The sequence below is a fragment of the Accipiter gentilis genome, chromosome 31, assembly GCF_929443795.1.
Source record: "Accipiter gentilis chromosome 31, bAccGen1.1, whole genome shotgun sequence".
Lineage (NCBI taxonomy): Eukaryota > Metazoa > Chordata > Aves > Accipitriformes > Accipitridae > Astur > Astur gentilis.
The window spans coordinates 18,641,476-18,662,153 of record NC_064910.1 but is presented as its reverse complement, the minus strand read 5'-3'; the positions used below and the strand labels follow the sequence as shown (position 1 = coordinate 18,662,153).

At 45.1% G+C, this 20,678-nt stretch overlaps 1 long non-coding RNA gene across 8 annotated transcripts; it reads left to right on the top strand.

Moving 5' to 3' along the window:
• Positions 1-3,223: 3,223 nt before the first annotated feature.
• LOC126052991 (uncharacterized) lies at positions 3,224-20,439 on the top strand. Of its 8 annotated transcripts, none has more exons than XR_007510214.1 (7): positions 3,224-6,072; positions 10,211-10,286; positions 10,375-11,377; positions 11,872-11,928; positions 12,652-14,473; positions 15,699-16,151; positions 17,537-20,439. It is a non-coding gene; the product is annotated as an uncharacterized LOC126052991 (long non-coding RNA). The 8 variants fall into 8 exon arrangements; XR_007510210.1 differs by having other exon boundaries at positions 10,375-11,602; XR_007510209.1 differs by having other exon boundaries at positions 10,375-11,602; positions 11,872-13,394; positions 13,623-14,473.
• The last annotated feature ends 239 nt before the right edge of the window (positions 20,440-20,678 follow it).

The following is a 20,678-nucleotide window of genomic DNA, read 5'->3' as shown; positions in this document are numbered from 1 at the left end:
ATGAAAGCCCCATGGGAATGACTTAGGCACATAAGGGATTTGGCCATAATGTTGTAAAATGCAGACTTACTCTCCTCATCAGGTCATGAGGGTGCACATCAAAGAAGGAAATGGATGTTTTTTCTATCTTGATGTTGTGGCACGCTTCAGTCAAAGATCAAAGGAGAAGAATAGGAGGCTAATGTAAGGTGGAGGTTGCAGCAGGCACCCTCTTACAAATGCTGGTGAAATTATACTGACGTGTGGCTTCATCAGTCAGAATGAAAATCCAAGCGTAGAGGAAAATGAAAGGTCAGCAGGTAACCTCCCTAGCACTAATTGAACCCTCTGGGCAATGACTGACAGAGGCACAACCAACTTAATGCTTTCTGGGTACCCTACTTGTAATGAAATAAAATCATTTGCTGGATGCAGCTCGTTTCCTGCTCACTATGCAGAGCTGCCCGTGATGCAGATCTCAGTTCAAATGTATTTCAGAAGAGGGGCACTGCCTTCCGAGGAAGGTGCACCAATGTAAACCGAGCAGGCGACTTCTAAAGATGTGAACAGCTGCAAAAGGCCACATCAATCAACCCTTGTTTGACTTAATGGAGAGTTTTGTGGTTTAGTTTGGTTGAGGTGGGGTTTTGCTTAATTTTAAATAGAACAATAGAAAACAATAGAAAATAAGCATTCTTAGACTGGGGTCTAAGCCTCTTCTTATGGATTAGTAGAAATAGAAAGCCAACGCAAGTACAACACATCACCTACATGAACTCTTAGGCCCGGTTGCCACATGGCTATAAACCAGCATAAATGTAGCTCTGGGGGAACGTTGGCTTTTATGCGAGGACTCAGCTTACAGTGAACGGAGCCGCACAATGCGATGGCTGCTATCGCACACTGGAAGCAGCTTCGGCGATGACCCCAGGACTTGGTAGCTGGCCTACAAATTGTCTCTAGTAGGCAGCAGCCCTTGGCGTGGTCCAGCCTGACCACCAGTCCCAGCTGCTTCAAAGGCAGGAGAGCCCAGAGGGGCTGTAGCTAATTATTCTGCCTGCTGCCATCATTGCAAAGCCAGCCAGGCTAACGGGAGGCTCTACGAAAAGTTAAGATCTGCCAGTGCTGCAGATGGGTAAATGCACTTCCAGGGATGCTCTGAACCCCAGGGATACAGTAATTTTTCACTGGAAATACCAGAGTTTATGTGGTACTGTCCTGGAGAGTGCTACTACAGACAGGCAGTGTGGTATTTGTTGACTTTGAGGCGGTGCAGGAAACAAAATCCAGTCACAGACCAGTTTTAAGATGCCTAACCTGTATAAATTAATACACTTTTTTACAGGTGAATTAACTATACCAGTATAACCAGATAACCCTATCACCAGTATGGGGGTTGTACCTTATAAAACCTAGTAAAATTAAAGCAGCACACACTTTTGTCTACTGTCAAAACCCAAGAAGTCCTTTCAACAGGTCATAGCAGTTGGAACTGGTTAGATTTCTGAATTCTTTTAAGCAAGGAAATTTCAATCAGTGGTTATTTCGCATAAACTGTTGACTGTGACTAATCGTTCTAACACTTGCTGTTTGTTATTCATGGTAGGGGAGTGTCAGGCGCTCTACTCCAGGGACTTATTTTTCCCAAAGAGTTCATTTACGTTGGCTTCCCTGGAAGTTAAAGCCAATGTAACAGCAGGGGAAATCTGTTCTCAGATTGTATGACTAGAATTTCTATAAATAGGAGTGACTGATGTAGAGCTATGAAAATAATTGATTTTTTCAGTGTGGCAGCTGAACCAAAAAATTGAGGGGAAAAAATAATTTAGTCCATCTCAGCTCAATTTGTTGGGCTTTTTTTTTTTTTTTCTTCTTTCTTTTTTTTGGTCTGTGGGCTGAGCAAAATATCTTGTTCAACTTCAGACAAAGCCGTTAATTTCTCAGCCAGGTTGTTTCTGATGGAAAGCCGGCTGTTGGAACAGACAGGCCAAATTTAATCATCATCTACAGAGCGGATGAGGAAATGCAAAGATACCTCCTACGAAAGGTCCTGCCAGGTAGGGCACTTTTTTGGGAGACCAGGTGCAGATCCCTCCTCTGCCCACTGGGACCCATCTTTGCAGCGGCAGGTTCCTCACCCACCCCACGCTGAAGAAGCAAGCGATGGCCCCTCCAGAGAGGATACACAGGCGTGTAGCATCTTCCCCGACTCGTCTTCAGACCTAACTGGAGACAGAGGCATGGAAGGGATTAACCCAGCTGCTTTGCCTGGTAGGGAGCATTTTTTTCCAGGGTGGCAGACAGCTCCTCTTTCAGGGACCAGCTCTGGAGTTAAACCTAGGCTTCCACGGAACGCACCTTGGCATTTGATTTCAGCACAAATTATTCCCTAAATTTGACGAGAACAACTTTGAGAAAGACAAAATGGCATTTTTCGCAAAGAGACCATCAGCTCCATAAAAGGTCACTTCCTAGCTGATTCTTGTACATGAATACCTTTATGACAGCCCTTTGCTAGGACAGATACTTTTCCATGGACATTAATGTGAATGACCTTGTATACATTTCTGTAGATAAATCAATGAGAAGGGACAGAAAGAGCATCAGCCCAGTGCTTATAAACAATTTCTCACAGGTTCTGAGTGTTTGGTTGTTTTTTGTTTTGTTGTGTTTTTTTTTTTCTCCTGATAAAGTTGAGAACTGTCTTGGTCATCTCTGTTTAATTAGATTGAGAACTGTCTTGGTTATCTCTATTTAATTAGATTGAGAACTGAGGCTGCCATGACATATGTAGCTGAGCCGATTTAAGAGCTGCTTGTTAGCGAAGGGGGTAAGTCTCACTTCATCCCCCTTCACACCCCCACCTTCTTCATCCACACACCCTAGTCACCTCTTGGGCTGATCGAGATACGTGAGCTTACGTCAGCTAGGTTAACTCATTCACCCGCAGAAAAATGGCCACCTTTTCTGCTGCAACGATTTTGAGCTGGGTTAAAGAGTGAAACAGCTCCTGGAATGGTCGGGACAAGCACCTCTTCCCGTGCCCAGCTGGCAGGAGAAGGGCTGGGGCTGGTCCTGCTGTGTCAGGACTCCCATTTGCTTTCCAGACTTAGTCACTGGTTGCATGTTGCTGTGTTATATTAGTGCTTATCTTCTTGGTAACTGATTCCGGCTCTTAAACCATTACTAAAGTTGGTGAGGTTCTTTCCAGGCACTTCTGTGGAGCTAGATAAGCCTCCAAAAGGGCAGTTTTCCATATTGGTCTGCCTGTGAGTCATGCTGTGCTTAATGTGCAGTCATACTCGTTTTGACAAAACAGGAGATAATTCGCTGCTAGAGAGGTCTTCAGAATGAATGTGAGTAGTCTTGTGATACTCTATATTATATATGATTATAGACATGGCTGTACTTGTTCAGGAAAGGAATTTGTCCTGAAAGAGACAGATGCATAGGAAAATGTCTTTCTATTTTCCTGCCCTACATTTTGTTTAATAATAAGGGATGAATAGAGTTTAATAGAGGGAATGGAAGCAGCTGTGTTGCAATTAGAAGGCATAATTAGTATTTGCCCAGAAGTTTGAACATACGACTGTACTGGGTACAGGGATGGCTCAAATGATCAAAAATGACTGGCTGTATGGTTGGTGCTTCAGAAATCTGGTTCCTCCTGTGCAGCTAATGTTAAGCTAGTACAGTACACTGAAAATATAATCCCTTGCAAATCACTTTCTGGATCTGAAAGTAATCAATTATCTGTGACTGATTACAGTCTTAGGGCCAGAAAAGTACCAGACACCTGCTATTTCCATTCAAGCCACTGAGAATAGTTGGTGCCCTTCTTACTGTTAGATCATTCATGCTCTCAGCATATTCAAATTTGGTATTGTAGTGTATTGTCAGTTAAAATGAGGACAAGCACTGACTTCCCAGCAACAACTGTCCCTGACGATGTCCTTATTCTAGGTTTGAGATAAGAGCAGTTCAAATACCCTTCTGTTTGACTGCCAGTTTTACACAATTTCCTAATTTAGCCTGAGACCAAGGGCAGTGCAGTTTTATTTAGTACTGTGCTTTCAAATTATATCTCCAAAAGCTTTACTGATTTAATTAGTATTTTTGAGAACACGCAAAGAAAGGATGAGAAGATTAAAATGGTAACTGGCTAGTTGTAAGGCAAAGAGATTTTCAGATCAGATCTGAAAAGAGATGGAGAAATTCAAGAGGGCTGTTGTTGATGCAAGAAACCTCAGAGGAGAGCAGTCAATAGGGGCGAGACTCTGCTCTGGGACTGCTAACAAAGCCGTGCTCTCACTCTTTGCAGAAATGTGTTTGCTTCCTGCTCCTGATAATCTCATGTGACTTCTGTTACTAAGCAGGGAGAGTGTCAACATGCTAACTGTCAGCTGGAAAAATTAAGTAACACGCTTTGTAATTTAGTTAATAAGGAAATACTTTAAGAATAGGCTAATCAGATGGTAAGGTAGAATTATTAAATAAAAGCATCACTATTGGTTTCTGGATATACTAAATAATTGCCATAGCTACTAACAGTGCAGTAACTGGAGAGTTTCAGAATAGGGAAAATCTGGTCCACAGACCGATTTTCTTCAAGGCCCTGCCAAGCCTGAAAAAGCTGGCAGGATGGATGTGGACGCAGACATGAATTCATTTCACTTAAGGACATGAGGACATGGCATGTCTGAACAGGAGTCAAAACATGGGAAGGACAGGCTGGTTAATGTACAGATATGGAAAAGGATTGAAGGACTCTGATGTTCAAAGTTGCGTAGGTGCTCTTTGCTGCAAAAACTCAACGCATCTGTCTTATGACAACAATGTGCAGTAAAAGAGCCTAACCTTAATTTCAAAATAAAATGGTGGAGTTTGCTTTTTGTAGCTCTGACACTGGTATGAAGGTGGGTGAATATCTGTGTGAAGTCCCTATGGAAAGACTAAGTGTGAGACAAACCTGTAGTGAAGGTAAGGTCCCTGCTGTAAATCCAGGCAATGCCAGTACAGCATCCCTCACTTGTCCAGAACGCCTCCTAGACCTTAAACAGTTCCCCAAACCCAGCAGAGTACAGCTTCATATAAGCTATTTGCCACCGTTTAAAAAAAAAAAAAAAAAAAAAAAAAAAAAAGTTTTCTATACCATAACTGTTTCATAGGGTATCAGTAAGCATGTTCATACGCATGACCTTGCCTTTTGGATGTTTCTCTCATTTGTACTTTTTGTTGAGCTAGTTGTTTCCTTTCTAAGAAAAGTGAGAGAAATGCCTTCTTTTGCCAAAACTTTAGTAAGATTAGGTCTCTTAGGCCATTCAGCAAACTACTCAGATGAGACACTCCTCAGAACAGTTCAACTGGAAAATCTTAACCATGCTTCTGTTTCATGTGTCTTCATGTCCTTGTCAAGTTTTCCCATTGCCTTCGACCTCCGAGGGACGAGAACAGATATTTTCTTCTTCCCTTTCACAAAATACTCTTGCTGCAGCAGAATAATGACCAAAAGGCTCCATCAACACAAGGCAGATACCACCATTGCCATGGAGATCTGTTCTGATGTTCATCCCCAAGTGGTCAGGCAAGAGCTTCGAACCCTTTCCCTCCCTACAGCTGTCAAGCGCGGAATACGCGTTGTTCCCCCGACTATTGTCCCATCCATGGCGGGTATGAGCAGGCATCTGCCTTCCCTCGGATACAAACTACTGTAACTGCACTGAAGTTTCCAACCAGCTGGACCTAAGAAGATGATTAGGAGGGTGGGAAATATTCCTCTAATTCTCTTTGCCTTCTGTACCAAGAATGGTTCTGGCGCTGCCCTCAAGAGCAGACTGCCCTGAATGTAGGTAGCAAAATGAAAACCTGGCCCCTGGTATCACCAGGACGTGCTGCCTGGGGCACGGAGGCTTTATGCAGACTGGCACAGCCCAGGGAGACCTCCATGGGCTGTCCATAAAGTTCTTCCACAGAGAAGCGATGCAGCTGAGAGGGATCCCTGCACCTCCCGCGCCCTCTCCATGGGGGACGTACACGGCCGCAGCACCCGGCTGAACAGAGGAGGAACACGGATTAAAAGATCCACACCTGCAGGTACGGCCGATTACAAAACACTCTCTCAGCCTAGTAACTGAAGAACCACAGTGTGTTTATCAATATTTTAGGAGTCAGATGATGGATGCCCTTTAGGGCCCTTACAGCAACGGTAGAGACTTGCAGTAGAGCAGCTATGTTGCTGCTACAGTTTATGTGCTGGTGTGACAGTGGGAGAAGATGTAAAGAGCATGCTGTACCTCTTCAAAAAGAGTTATAAATTGGATGCTGCCTTTTGAACTGGGAAGAGGCGATTAGAATGTAAGTGTGGAGTCAGGATGAACGTTCCCGATTTCATCACTGACGTACTTAGCAACCTCAGTTCTCTCAGCTCTAAAATGAATATAACATCTGTCCCCAGTGGTATATTAGGCACTTTGTTCTTTTAGTTCAGGGGAGAAAAAAAACCCCTATGTGTCTCTGGCACAGGGCAGTGCTGTGCATGAGTTACCCAGGCTAGTAAAGCTGCGTGTGCTCTGTAGTAAGAACAAACGTACACATGCAGTGATATTGACAGGAATTTTTTTTAAAAAGGGCATGATCTCTCACTGCTTCAGTTTTACTGTATTTCACCTAGAGTTTTTAAAGTTTCATGAAATTCGGACATTGGGGAATTGCATATTCTTAAAATCAGGACCTTTTAAAAGCGGAAACACCAGAAATTACTAGACACTTGAAAGTCTTCATAAGCTCTTACCACCACCTTCCTGCTGTCTTGAATTAGTTGTCTCTTTCCACACCAATGGTCAGTTCAGGAATTTCTGGTGATAGTGGCATTTCAAACCTGGCATTTGACACTTTTTCCTGCGATCCCCATTAATTAGAAAAAGATGCACAATGACTCTGCCGTTAAAGCAACAGTATTGATGGAGCTTTGATGGCCTAAAGACTTAGAAGCAAGCCCTGTGAGGAAAGTTTAAAGCTTTTTTTCAGGCCAGCTGATATAGCTGGGGCAGGGGGAGCATCAAAGTTTTGTGCACGCAGGTCAGAAATAGATGTAGCCATTCAGCCTGACGTCTTTTCCCTTCAAGTTGCACAGTGTCCCTTCTGAACGCAGTAGTGCTGCGTGTGTCTGGGTGGGCTGAGGACCCCACCGGAGCACTGTGGGGTGGCCGCACTGTCTGCACCTCCTCCGCTCCCCAGCTCGGAAGCAGCGGGATGTGCACCCCCCAACATGGGGGCAGGCAGCCTTATAAGATCCATGTCACGCTGAGTAACCTTTGATTTGCTGGAGGCCACGTTTCTTACACAGTGATTGGCAAGATTCGTGTTGGGCATGGTTTTTATTAGTTCAGTGCTAGCATCTGTTTTTAACTGCGCATCTAGTGTCTATGTCTAACTGCGCTAGAGGTCATACTGCATATACTTTCAGCATCAGCTTAATATAGACATACACCGCACTAATTTACTTTTTGCCTCCCCATGGCTAACTGAGTTCCTGGATAACCGGATTTTTTTAAGGTTTCAAGGACAACGATGGCATCAGGATACTCTTGCAACCATTTCTGGTGAATCAGCGTGTAGGAGGCAGGACAATTTAATAAAATACATGTTGAATGCTATTTCCTTTTCCTGTCTTCTTCATCCAAGTATAACCTGCTTGTCAGATATCCAGTCTACTCTACCCAGTCTCCTTATTTGTTGATGCACAGAACGGCGGGTATGTAGAGCGAGAATAAGACCGTGACCCCCACTGTGGCCATTGTTCTGCAATACTCTTGCTGCTGACAGCATTTCTGAGTGCAACTGAGTTTATCAAGGCACAGAACTTTTCTCTTTCCCTTCTTAGTGAGCAGACAAAGGCATTCTACAAAAAAATAAATAACAATAAAGAATCCAGTGATAAAAAGCTGAGCCATCACATAGGGAGACATTTTACTCCATCAGGAAACATGTGGCAACCTCTGCTAACAGCTGCTTTGTTGTAATCTCCATAGAGGTGAAGAAATACAGATGCTGAAACTTATACAGGGTATTCTAAATAAGCTGAAATAAAGCAGTATTTATGGAGACAAGACTGCATCTTGCTTTGTCTTTAATTCCTGGGAGGAAGAAAACTGCCTAGGTTGATGTTATTTACAAGCAACATTTATTCTCAATGGCTACTGATTACATCTTCTATTCTTGTAGAGCTCCGCTACAAGAGGATTTCCATTAAAACACAAACCCAAATCTAGTTGTATTGAACCAACATTTTTCAGGAAAGAAAAAAAAGCCCGACATGTTGACTCCTTTGACTCTTTTAAACACCAGCAGATAAAAATATCTTGCATCAAACTCATTTAGAGATTAAAGTTGGAAAGATGTGTAGTGAAATCGAGGGAGATGTTTGGTCAGAAAGAAGCACTTCAAAATCAGAAGAGTTAGAATAAAATTGCTGGTAGAATGGAAACAAATAATCAAGCAAGATCAAACACGTCAAAACCCAAGAAGATGCGTGCTGAAAAAAAGCTGTTAGGAAATATCAGATATTTTCCAGTGCAGCTTATTGCAAGATGGCTGAAAAGTCTTGCTCTTTGAAGCTGGGACACAGTACTGGTAAAGGAGCTGCTGTGGAAGGATGAATCAGAGCTTTCTCTTGCCCACATTACCCTGCCTTGCAATATTAGTACAGCTCTCCCAGGGCAGCAGTTGCTATATTCCTGCGTGCCTTGCAGGCGACGGAGCGTTACTGATCTACCCTGATGGTGTCTCTCAATGTTGCTGCGAATAAGCACAATCAGAAATGCTCCCCCAAAGAAGGAGCAGTGGGCACTGGTGGTGCTGGGCTTGGCAATGCCTTGCACAGTGCAGTAACTGGACCAAAGGATGCCCCAAGCAGTTTTCCAGCTTCATGGTCTGGAGTTTATGGAAATGTGTATTTCTCTCAACAGTCCAAGCTTCTCCACATGTCAATACCCTCACGTCCTCTGTCCCAGCCTTTGCTGCTACTTTTTTCTTCCTCTAAGTGTTTCTTTTTTCTTCCTCTGAGTGAATTAACTGACGGAGAGAGGCCTTTACCTGCAATCGCTATTGCTCCCGAGCCCTAGCTGTTCCCCCGGTATCACCTCCACATGCGCTTTTCCTTGCAAACGTTGTGTAGGGAGCGTCATTTGTCTCCCTCCATCTTCTCTGCTCTTGAGAAAAAGATCCTGCACTGGGCCTGTGGTCACATCCAAAAGATTTAGCAGTGGTATAGTGTCATTACCCCTGCGATGGCCTAAGGGTACGCGCAGTGAGAGGTATGTCAGGAATGGCAATGTTTTCTTGAGCCAACGAATGTAAATTGCAGAAATGAGAAGTCTTTAGGTGCAGAGTGCCTTTCCCTGAGGGTTTATTTACAGGGACAGTCATTAGTTACACAGGGGACATCTCTCCTCTGCCACCAGCTGTGCTGCCTTACCTGACACATCAGTAATCACCGTGCCAGCTTTGCACTTTCTTGTCACCTTTTGTTCTTGGTTCCCAGGAACAGTCATGTGCCACCAGAGCATCACAGCAAGTCTGTCTAGGTAAGGCTCAGACATTTCACCCTATGGATAAATGCAGCTTTCTCTGTAGGGGGGCACAAAAATGGCAGTATGGAAGCACCAGAGACTTAGTAGTATTCAGACCAGGCTGAATAGACACAGCAAATTATGGGAGCAAAACAAAATACAAAAAGGTGACACCTCGCCAACATTAGGGTAAGTAAGAGATATCTGAGGTCCGCTGTATCTGAGGCCTGATTCCCCAGCAGAGGTTCATTTCGGATGACCTTAGATGTCTGCAAAGCAGCTGAGCTAATCGCCCTGGGCTCCCTCTGCAACCGGGGAGAGAAGTACATCTCAGGGGCGTGATTAATCTCACCTGTAATAGGTCAGTGTAATAGTAGGTCAGATGAATCCTTCCCTGGAAACATTTGTTCCTCTCTGCTGTAAAGAGGAGTCAGAGTGACTAATGCAGACACCAGTGCCCGCTTTGTAACCGTCTGCAGTCAGATGGAGGGATCCTGCCCTCCCTGCCCAGCTTGGCCCGTAGCCAAAACACACTTAAATTGCTGCCTAAACTTAAAAGTGTATTTGAGGTTACTCCCGAACTTGTATTGCGGGTAAAATGTTTTCACTGATGCTGGGAGGCAGAAAAAGGGAAAGAGATGTGGGTTTGTTTTTTTCCCCAGTTCACAGGCAGAGTAAGTGCTTGAGAAACAGAGAAACAAAACCCAAGCACCAGCATCGCCTGGACCAGGACTGATGGTAAGGGCTTGGAAAAGTAAAACTGGGAGCACTTGTTATGTCTGAGGGCTGATTGAAGGAGATTTGAAACTATATTCTTTGTAAATAGGTGTGATTGCATCAGAGGACATCTGACTTGTCCAGCAATCCTCCTTCCCCACAGAAGTGACCCGGCAGGGACCACCCGGACCGGTCGGCGTGAGCAGCTGGCACACATCTGTCTGCAGTGCACAACTTCAGCCCACGGAACTTCCTACAGTCCCTCCCATTTATATCCCCAACTGGGCCAGGACTCACCAGTTTTAATTACACCAGTGGGTTTTGTTTCAGTGACTCTCCGGATTAAAAATCTCTCCAAGTTACAGTTTGCTTTCTCCTCCATGCCAAAAAAAAAAAAAAAAAAATGTCTGGTTTTGCCAGGCAGCAGCTGCCCCTGGCTATCCTGCTGTCAAAGCCCAGCAGTGCCGGGGCACTGTAATATCACTGTAAGGTAAGAAAGGCAAAAGGAGCCACAGACAGAGCTGATGGTTCTGATTAACGTTACGAACCTGGTGTGAGGCGGGCACCGGTACCCCTCTGGACCTCTGAACTTGTGCTTGGTTTCCTTACACAAGCAAAACCACCTTAGCTTCCAAGAATGAATCTTGGCGTAATGACACTCTGGGCTGCGGATGGATGATCCCATCTGCATTTGGGAACAGGCTATTTCCCCTGGGGGATCAACCCCATGCTGCTGATGCTCAGCAACACCTCAGGGCTGCCCGGAGGGAGCGCTCCTCTGGGGACCTGCGAAGATCTGGTGCTGGGCACGACTGTTTTGGGGTCCACGGCAGGGGAGGTTGGCAGCGAGGAGTGGGCTGGGCGGCTCTATAGGGAGGAAGATGGCTCTGCCACCCTGCTGCCACGTAGCGGGAGTTTTTTTCAGCGGCAGCGAAGCCCTCGGTTTGGCTGTGTGCTGCACAGCTGTAACTCTCCTTTTGGACGTGACTTTTGGAAAGAAAACCTCCTTCATTCTTCTGTTTCTGCCAATCTACTTCTGTGAGGCGCTGCCACCCTCCCCTAGAGGATTAAAGAAGAGAACAGTGTGCACCCTTGGAGCATGAGATAAACTGGTAAAAGCCACCCGTCCTTGCTGAACATGCTTGTTCTGCATCAAAACTGTGGATGATTTGACAGAGGGAAAAAAATGAACGAATGATGAAGTTGTGGCAATTCTGCTGCCAACATGCTTTTAAAGATGAACCGCAGATAAAGTACTGCCCCTCCCATCATGATGTCACTTTGGTAGAGATTACAAGAGCTGTATTCAGTTCACCTTGTTTTGAGCAAATTTTCAGGTTTGGTTTCAGCCTTATCTGTTGGTAAGGGCAGTTTCATTCATGGGCCAGTCCCAACCGTCTCAGAGGAGCGTGTGTGTTTTGCCACCTGGGAACAGATTGCTGTTCTTCAGGTTCAGTTTTTCACATGAGAAAATCTGTCTTTCAAATATTGCTTTTGTAGCGAAGAGTTGGGGGGGGGGGTGGGGGTGGGGGTGCGCGGGGAGAAGCCCAAGGAAACACACAGATCAGCTGAGCGCTGTGATTTCTTTTCTGTAATTTACCCACAGGGTTAAAAGAATGCTATCCAAAAGCATCCGTGTGAGGACAGATGCCAGGATTAAGAGGTACAATGTGTATTAACACCACATAAATCTATATACTGTTTGAGTCTGAGTCAGAGTATCATAAAAAAGCTGAAATGTGGCTTCACAAGAAGGTTGTAAAGGTATTTTACCCTACTCTACTCATGAGGAAGGTAGGAAAAGTCACCCTCCCATTTATTTGAGGTGTTAGGAATTATTTGCTCACTAAAAACACCCATCTACTTTGTTTATTTTTGGAGTAAACGGAAAGGGAGAGAGATGGCGTCTAACCAGAAACTGAAGATGAACTGCCTGATAGTCTGCTGTCTCCAACACCCAGAGTTTTAGAACGAAGGCTGGCAAATAGTTAGTTTTAGGAAAAGGACAAGGCATTGTCTGTTTTCCTTCAGCATCGTACTCCATCAGTGGGAGAGAAAGGTGCAGAATAATCTGTTCCCTCCCGATAAAGAGTAGCGAGTTATTTTCACAAAAGAGCAGTGGAATTAGGCTGAACTCCATGATATCTGCATAGAAATATTTTTACATGTTGAATCAAACTCTGGTGAGCCTCCTTTCAGCAGGAGAGGTGGATGTGTCTTTCTTCTGGGGTCTGTGCCTATTACATGCTACATTCAGTACTCCAGCAGCTTTATTGGTGTAATATATGAGGTACTGGAAAGAATAAATGCTTTAAGAAAAATTATCAGCCTGAGGACAAATGGCATTATCACTAATTGCACTTTACTAATTCTGTCTACTCAAAAGGAAAGGAGGTAATCTGGAACAAAGTATGTGGTTACTGCAGGATGAAGAAATTCTGCTTGGAATTGCAGCTCTCAGCGAGTGACTCATATTGGACAAACAGCCGAGGTGTGGGCAGCACTGGCAGACAATTGCCTGTAATGACTACCGCGTGCAACATAATGAATGAAGCACGGAATAAAGAGCTCTCTGCAAGTTGCAGCTATGTGAATGGCAAGCCTTTCATTTTAAGCTAGAGCCCTGTATCACAAATATTAGGTTTGATAAACACGTTTTCGAGATGTTTAAGTATCTCCGTGAATGGGGTACAGAACTGAGACAGCAGATATTGCATCTGATTTCTAGAATTTCAGTCTGGCTGTAGCGTTTTGAGACTCAAAATGTACTTCTATAAAGGCAAACAATCATTTCTGAAAGGTACATTCCTTTTTGGCTTTGATGTCATGCACGGAAGGGATGTGGCTATTATTTTTATTCTGGTCCAAGCTCATATTTTCAGATATTCCGTGTATATCCTGCTGTTCGTAAATGTTCTTCCACTAGCCACCTGCAGTAGCACTGCACAGATTGTGAGCAAGATTGTGAGCTTGTTCCTCCGGCACAAGTCAAATATGCTGTGATGGGGCACTAAGGACACTCGTGGCAGACATCGGACCAGCATCTGCGGTTCCCAAACCGTATCTGGCCTGTCCACTGTCCGGGGCCGCCTGGCTAGCAGCTAGCGTGCAGTCAGTGGAAAGGAATAGGTGAGCGCTTCATTCTTGTGCCAATATAGCCCTTAGCAGTCGTGATGGTGTTTGACAACCGAGCTGACAGTCTGCCAGGTGTTATTTCAGGTGCAAGGGCCACCCTTCGCAAAGGCTGGGCTCTGAAATAGACCAAGGAATACTGTGAATTATTCCTAGTCTCCTGTTTGAAAAAGTATTTTAAATACAGTAATGATTGTATCTTAATAATCTGATATATTTGTAAAGGCTTATCGTGGAACCTGCACGTCTAAGGATGGTAACAGGCTACATAATGAATGAAGCACTGAATTAGTAAAGACTTCTCTGCAAGACATCTTTTATGTGAATGGGAAGCCTGTGATTTGAAACTAAAGCTTTACCTTTGATCTTGATCCGAAAGTGTCCTGAGCGCTGTGTTGCAAGATGTTTCTTGCAGTGCAGCCCATCCCGTTGTGTCACCACCTTGGCTTAGCAGCTACCACAGGTCAGATGCTGAAACTGCATTCACCGACATCAGGGTGAGTCCTATTATCAAAGCAGCCCCCTGTGAAGCCAAACCACGAACAAAACCAGAATTATTAGCTTACAGGAAAAGTGTGTTTCCCAGCACCAGTTTTATTTAGCCGATTTCAATCTATTTTCCAGATTTTTAATATGACTGCCTTTAGTTTCCACACCGATTTTGCTCGTGCTGAGTTTTAGCCGAATCTGAATTGTTGTTCTTCTGCTATGCCCCGATCTCAGCGTCTGATCTCTGTGTCTATGCTACCTTGTACGGCCTGGGCACAGGTGTCCTGTCCAAATACCAGCTAATCAACGGAGTCAGTCACCTTCTTCCCACTTACTTCGTTGAGGTACAAAACTCAGAGTCCTATGGAAACGAGCCACTTTCGCTATATACTCAAAGCAAAATCACTTTAGGCTCCCTGATGTGTTCTTTTTGTTCTGCAAGTCTTAATAAAAAGAGACTGTTTTGGGTGAAACTTTTATTGAGTCAGATAGCTCTCACAGGCATAAAACAGTACTACTTCCCTTATAGATGCTGTTGCTGTTTCTGTGCTGTTGTTGCTGATTTCTAACAGCCCTGTTTAAAGAAGGTGGGTTTTTTAGAATAAGAGCTTATGCTTTCTTGCCTTACTTGATAGCTTTTCTTCTCTTAAGAGGCCTTCTGACAGGATCCATCATTATTCACTGACCTCTTAATTTATTTTTCTCGTATGCACAGTCTTGCTGATTTAACGACATCTTCATTATATAATAAAGATTGTACTATACACAAGGAGAAGAATCCATTCCTGATACAGTTCTAATCAGGGAATCAAAAATGGGAGAACTTGAACAAACCTAGGAGACATTTGCAGCGCAGGGTTAACTTAAGATCAGTTCTGAGAAGCGTGTAGTCTGTGGACCTTGGGGAAACAATAGTCAATGCAGAAGTTTATATTATTTATAAAAAGGAAGGTGATCTCATGTGCTGCAGACCCACGGAAGTGAGAAATGGAAAAAATGTACTTGATCATCTTGACCTCAGCTTAGGCTTGCTCTGTGCAATACATTTTCTGGTGCTATCTCCAGATTTCTTTTAAAGGTGACTAGGGATTTATTGTTTGTTGCAATCTTTATTTATTTCTAGAGAATGGTTTTCACTCAGAGCTGAGAGGGGAACCTGAATTTCCTTTGTCCTAATGTCAGGTCATTTCTCCCATTTTTCCCACATAAAGACTGCTTGGCTCCTGGCATTAATTGCATTGGAAGGACGGACAGTTTAACCCTGAGCAGCGACAGTACTACTTAATACAGGCAGCGCCACTATCAAGAAATAAAAATGCACAGGCATGTTTCTTGAATTAAAAATGTGAGGGCCAAACAGTGATGGTTACAGTCTGGTCATTGATGGGACAACTTGCACAGAAGACCCTGGAGTGGATTATGGGCTGTGCTGGTGCTTAGCCATGACTGTTCTCACAGCTTGATGAAAACGGGACAGAATGGGAAAGAAAAGCAAGCCTGTTGAAAATGTCTAAATTAGAAAGGTTAAGGGTCTAAAGGTAAAAAACTGAATGGCTAAAGGAATGGATGCTTTCACTTGGTTTTGTGTCCAATTTGGAACATCTTGGAGAGCTTCACAGGGGTTTGCTTGCACAGCTACTAGACTTCTCCAGATCACACTCCCTCTGTGACTCTGAAGTCTGCTCTCTCCACGCCGGGCCATTTGCCTCTCAAGAGACTGAAAGCACTCAAGCTTCAGGCATCTAATAGGGTACAGGTCTAGATCCCCCCTGTGCTTCAGATTCAAATTGTTTTTTTCTTTTTTTTCCTTAGTTTTGAAGACATAGTTTGCTTGACATAGGATCTAATTTGAAGAAGTGCAGTACCAATGACAGAAGAATAAGATGAAAGAGAGGTAGAAATATTTTTAGTGCAAAGCTAGCCCTATACTTTGTTGAGAAATGTCATGACTCAGAGAACGTCAAATGGATTGAGTTCTCCACGGCTCCTCGGTGACCCCCGCAGATGCTTCCTGCCTTGAATTCGGTGTGTTTGTAGCCTTTTGTAGGCTACTTGCATCCCACGCAGACATCCCTTTACCAACATCCTGTGAACGTCTCGCTGTGTTTCCTTGCGAGCGCTTCCCACCGCAGAAGGACGGGTTTCGGTGAGGCTGCTTCGCCACAGCCAAGCGCGCAGGTCGCTCGGCTCTCCTCTACAATGATGCAAACTCTGCTAAAGGAACGGTGCTGTCTGACCGAGGCAAATACGTCTCCTGTAAATACGGTAACACTTCTGTTTGATTTTTTTGTGTTGACTCAGGCTTTGTGTTTAAGTAGAGAGGGTGAAGGCAAGTGGCTCAGGACTGTAAAACCACAGCAAGACTCGGTCTCCACTGGCACCATTCCACACACAGTTTACGCAGGCTTATTCCAGCCTTTATCCTGCGAGCGCACGACTTGTCCCTAATAACAGTATTAATAGCGATTCCCTGCTCAAGCGCGTGATCGGCCACCAGCCACCTGTTTTTGGAACAGCTCAATCCCAAGCCAAATAAAAGCTTTCTAGCCAGTAATGACGCGCTAGTACACCTGGTGCACTTCCTTGCAAATAGCTCCCTGTAAATGAATGATATGAATCTTAACATATACTTTATAGGAAGTTTTTAGCCAAATGTAACCTCCAGCCTGAATTCCCCTCTCTCCTCTCCTCCCCAAATGTTCTTTAACTCCTCTGCTGGGAACAATCCTTGGCCTTTAAATCGTAATGTGCAGCTATTGAGTTAGAAATAGGCTTGGCACAAAGGGTTAGCTAAAGCTTACACAAACCAGTTTTTCCAGGTTGTGTGTGAGGAGTGTGGTTTAAAAGAGTGGAAAGTTACCAGAAGCAGCACAATGCCAGGTGTTACTGGATAATCAGAAGGAAGGATCGCAGAAACAACTGGGAAGCCTTAGCCAGGAGGATGGGAAAGACAAGCTTGCATTTTGAGGGGGGAGTTTTAACAGGGTCCCTGAACTCAGAGAATGCAAAACACGAGTTGTAAAGGCAAATCTGAGGTCACTGTAAGCCACTTTGCCCTGTCTTAGTGAAGAAACTGAGGCAGAGAACACGCACAGCACATATTATTTGTATCAAGAGCTATTTACTTTTCATGGCACCACGTAAGCCTTGGATCTTGGTTTTGTGTGCAGGGCATGTGTATAGATATACGTGCAATTGCATTGCATGTGCACGTACATCGTCTCATGCATGTCATCTGCCACTGAAGAGTTACGTGGTGGAAAGGAAGGCTTTGCTTTCTGCGGTGGTACGGGAGGAGCAGAGCAGGAGGCCAGTACTGACTCTTGTGGGTGGGGAGGCAGACCACCATCTCTCAGACAGCCTGCTAGATAAGGAATTGGCACCACAACGGTATAGATAAAATTCATGAAGAGGTTACACACTCTAATTTGGGTAATATACAGTGTCCCTGACTTCATACTTACTCAAGGCTCTTTCAGGCACTGCCTTTCTTTACCTTTGTACCATCACAGCACCCCAGGAGCGGAGGCAGGGAACGCATGCAGTGCCTGGTGGCTTCCAGAAACACAGCGGTCCCCTGAGCAGCCCAAGAGGGAGTTTGACCAAACCTGTCATTCTGAAATAAGCCATCCCCTTACTTTCTACTCCAGGGCAGTCCCGGGGAAGCAGGGGGCAAAGCCTTTCCCTGCAGGCACCTTATCTTCCTCGGACCTTACCCAGCAGGACTGCACCAGAGCCGCCGTGAGCAGGGCTGCCTGCGGCTGTAGAGGATGGTCAGCAGATGGACACCATGAGGATTTCTTGCCAGTGCCTTGTGAGTCGTTGGGGGACGAGGTGAATCCGATTGCGGAGATGGTAGGCAGTGCTCTGCTGATTGTATTAACTGGTTTTCTGCTGGCTGCGACCTAGTTCGGGCTTAGACATCTGCACTGCGGTGGGCCATGTTCTGTGAGGTGATGCCCTTCCTTTGGGAGCTATTTTGTGATCTGTGCATGGAGGAGGCTAGAGAAGTCCAAGGTGTTGTTAGATGCAGTGATGTATTTCTATAGAAAAAAGTGATCCGATGAGGAAGTTGCTGAGCTAGGAGGCAGGACTCAGTCACAAGACTGAGGACATCCCAACTGGTTTTGAGATTCCTTACACAGAGGACAGTATCATCTCCCACCTTCTTCCTGATGTCTCTTATCAGTTTGGATCATAAAGACTCTGAGACAAGGTTACTGTGCACACCTGCAATGGCAAAGGCAGTGAAACTGATTTTCTTCTGGCCAATAATATGAATTACAAGATGGGCAGATATTCTGTACAGATGGGAGTCTGCCAACCTTCCTCCTCCAAAGCAGCCTCTTGCTCTCAGCAAGACCCTTTCGTCAGGGTGCCATTGTATGGCATTTGCTTTTGTATGTCATGTGATGGATTAGATTCTTACAGTGTTCTCCTTTTCGAGGGGCATTGCATCCTACTCCATGGCAAGTTTAATGGGCCAATTTGTGGAGTGAGCTGTTACTTAATGTGAGAAAAAGGATCATAATTTAGTCCATCAATGAATTGGCATTATTAACCTTAATTCTTGCTGGACTTTGTTGCATCTTCTCCTTCCTGGTTGCTTCCCGTCACGCATTTTAGCCACGATGTCCGGTTCGGAATACCGAAACAAAGATATAATTGCTTTGAATCTCTTCCCTCTGCTGAGACTTTTCAGGAAAATGAAGATGGGAGGTCAAGAAAAATTTGAAATCTTCCTCCTGCCAACGCCCACACTGTCTGTGACACTGCACACCAGCCAACCTCTTGAGAAGAGCCCACGCAGCGCCTGGCTGGAGGCACAGGCTCTTTCTGCACCGCTTCTCCGCAGCCAGACGCGTCCCAGGGAGGGATGCCCTGCGTTGAAACGGATTGTGCTCGGAGGAGCCCAAAACGCCGGTGATGAACGCAGCTGTGGGTGCTGCCCGTACCGGGGACCACCATCTCTGCCATCAGCCGGGCACCGCAGCTCCCGTCCCGAGGATGCAGCCGCCCTTTGCCACCCGGTCCCTGGGATGCTGCGGGGTAGAGGGAGGGCATCTGGCAGGGTGGAAGGGGAGGGCAGGCCATGGGAGAAGGGGAACAAAAGGAAATTTCATTGATGGAAAGCAGAGGAGGGTTATGGTTTTGTTTTTATTTTTAACAACGGGCAGCTGTGGATTTTTATGCAGGATTATTTTAGGTCTCGGGCCAGGCTGTTTCATGCTTCGTCGGTGCCTGAGTTTCCCCCTCCGGCTGTCTGAATCCAAGTGATATTATTTGCAATTTCTTCAAGAAAGCAGAAGCTCAGAGGGAGTGTCCTTGGTGAATGGCTGTAATTTCTGTGCGGTGGCTGCCCAAAAGCTATTACGGCTCTGCTATCTCTGGCTGCCTGCCAGCGGGAAGGATTCCTTCTAGAATTAATTGCATTTCCCGCCTTATAGGTATTCCAGGGAGTGGAGAGCAGGCTCGCAACGGGTGTATTGCCTCACAAGTAAATAGCAACATGTCTTCTCATGTGTGCTGTAGGAGGGCAGCGCAAGCATGAAGACAGACGAGCCACTGATTTTCAGGTCTTTGCCCATAGCCGAAAATCAGTAAAGAGAGGTGGGAAAGAGAAAATAACTCTAGTGTTTGGCTCCTTCTTGTTTCTGGTATGGAGGAAGTGGGGGCTGCTTCTACCGAGTGCTATTCACAGTGACGTGCAGAAGCTGTCGCCTCTTTGCTTTGATGCGCGAAAGGAGGATATGTAAGAAAACTGCAAGCTCAGGGTCTTTGGCTTCGCTTTATTTAAATGTTATTTATACAGAGCTACCTTGACTGCGTCTATATTTGTATGGTGAGAAGGCGCACAGATTTGAACTTGCCCCTCATCTAGGTGACATAGCCACATTTGGGTGCAGCCTTTGAGCCAGGTTTGGGGCGTGCTGGCTGATCTCAGACCGTCTCTCGCCCAGGCTCCTTGCTTGCGGCACAGGGCAGGAGAATCATGCTATTCCCTACCAGAAGGCACTGCCTGGATTTGGCAGATCTGTGAGGTCTGTTTATGAAAAGCAGCTTGTAAAGCTCGACGGCACGATGGCTGCCCCATCCCTTAGCACGCTCGTGAGGCAGGGAGCCGTGCCAGCCCCCCGGTATGGGCTGCAGCCACGGGGCTGTGCCAGGTCCTTCCCCCTCGGCAGGAAGGTTAGAAGGCATCGCCTCCCTCCCTCTCTTGCCATATAATGAGCTTCCAGGGTGGATTGCAATCTAGCCCTCTATGTTTCTGCTTGGTAACTTTGGTAGTTTTGCGAGAGGGCATGTTGAGACATTATGTATTAGTAACATTTTCGTTAGATGCATTCAACAGACCTGAAGTGGTGGTTAGATAGCAAGAACCAGGTAAAGGGGAAGAAAATGTAAAGAGAAAAGGTAAGGAGAAAAAAAAAAACAACCCCGCAACAAAATCCGTTCTCTTTTTCTCTCTCTTTTAACACCAAAGTGCCAAAGAGCCCAGTGCTGAGACCTTTTGTAAAGTGCCATGAAAATGTTAATGTTAAAAAAGACACCAATTTATTAAAGCAGTGGGGTCATTTTATCTGCTGTCTTTTGATCTCTTCCTCTACGAGGGAACAAAGCAACTTAGGAAATAAACTAACTGTTTGTGTAACCTAAATGGAAGCAGAAAATGCTGCTACTGCACAGTTCTACATAGCCAGCTCCTCTCCTTCTCTGGTTCAGCTCATTTTTGTTCTATTGCACCAAGACTGATGTAGTATAATATTATTGACAATATTGTATTATTTGTCA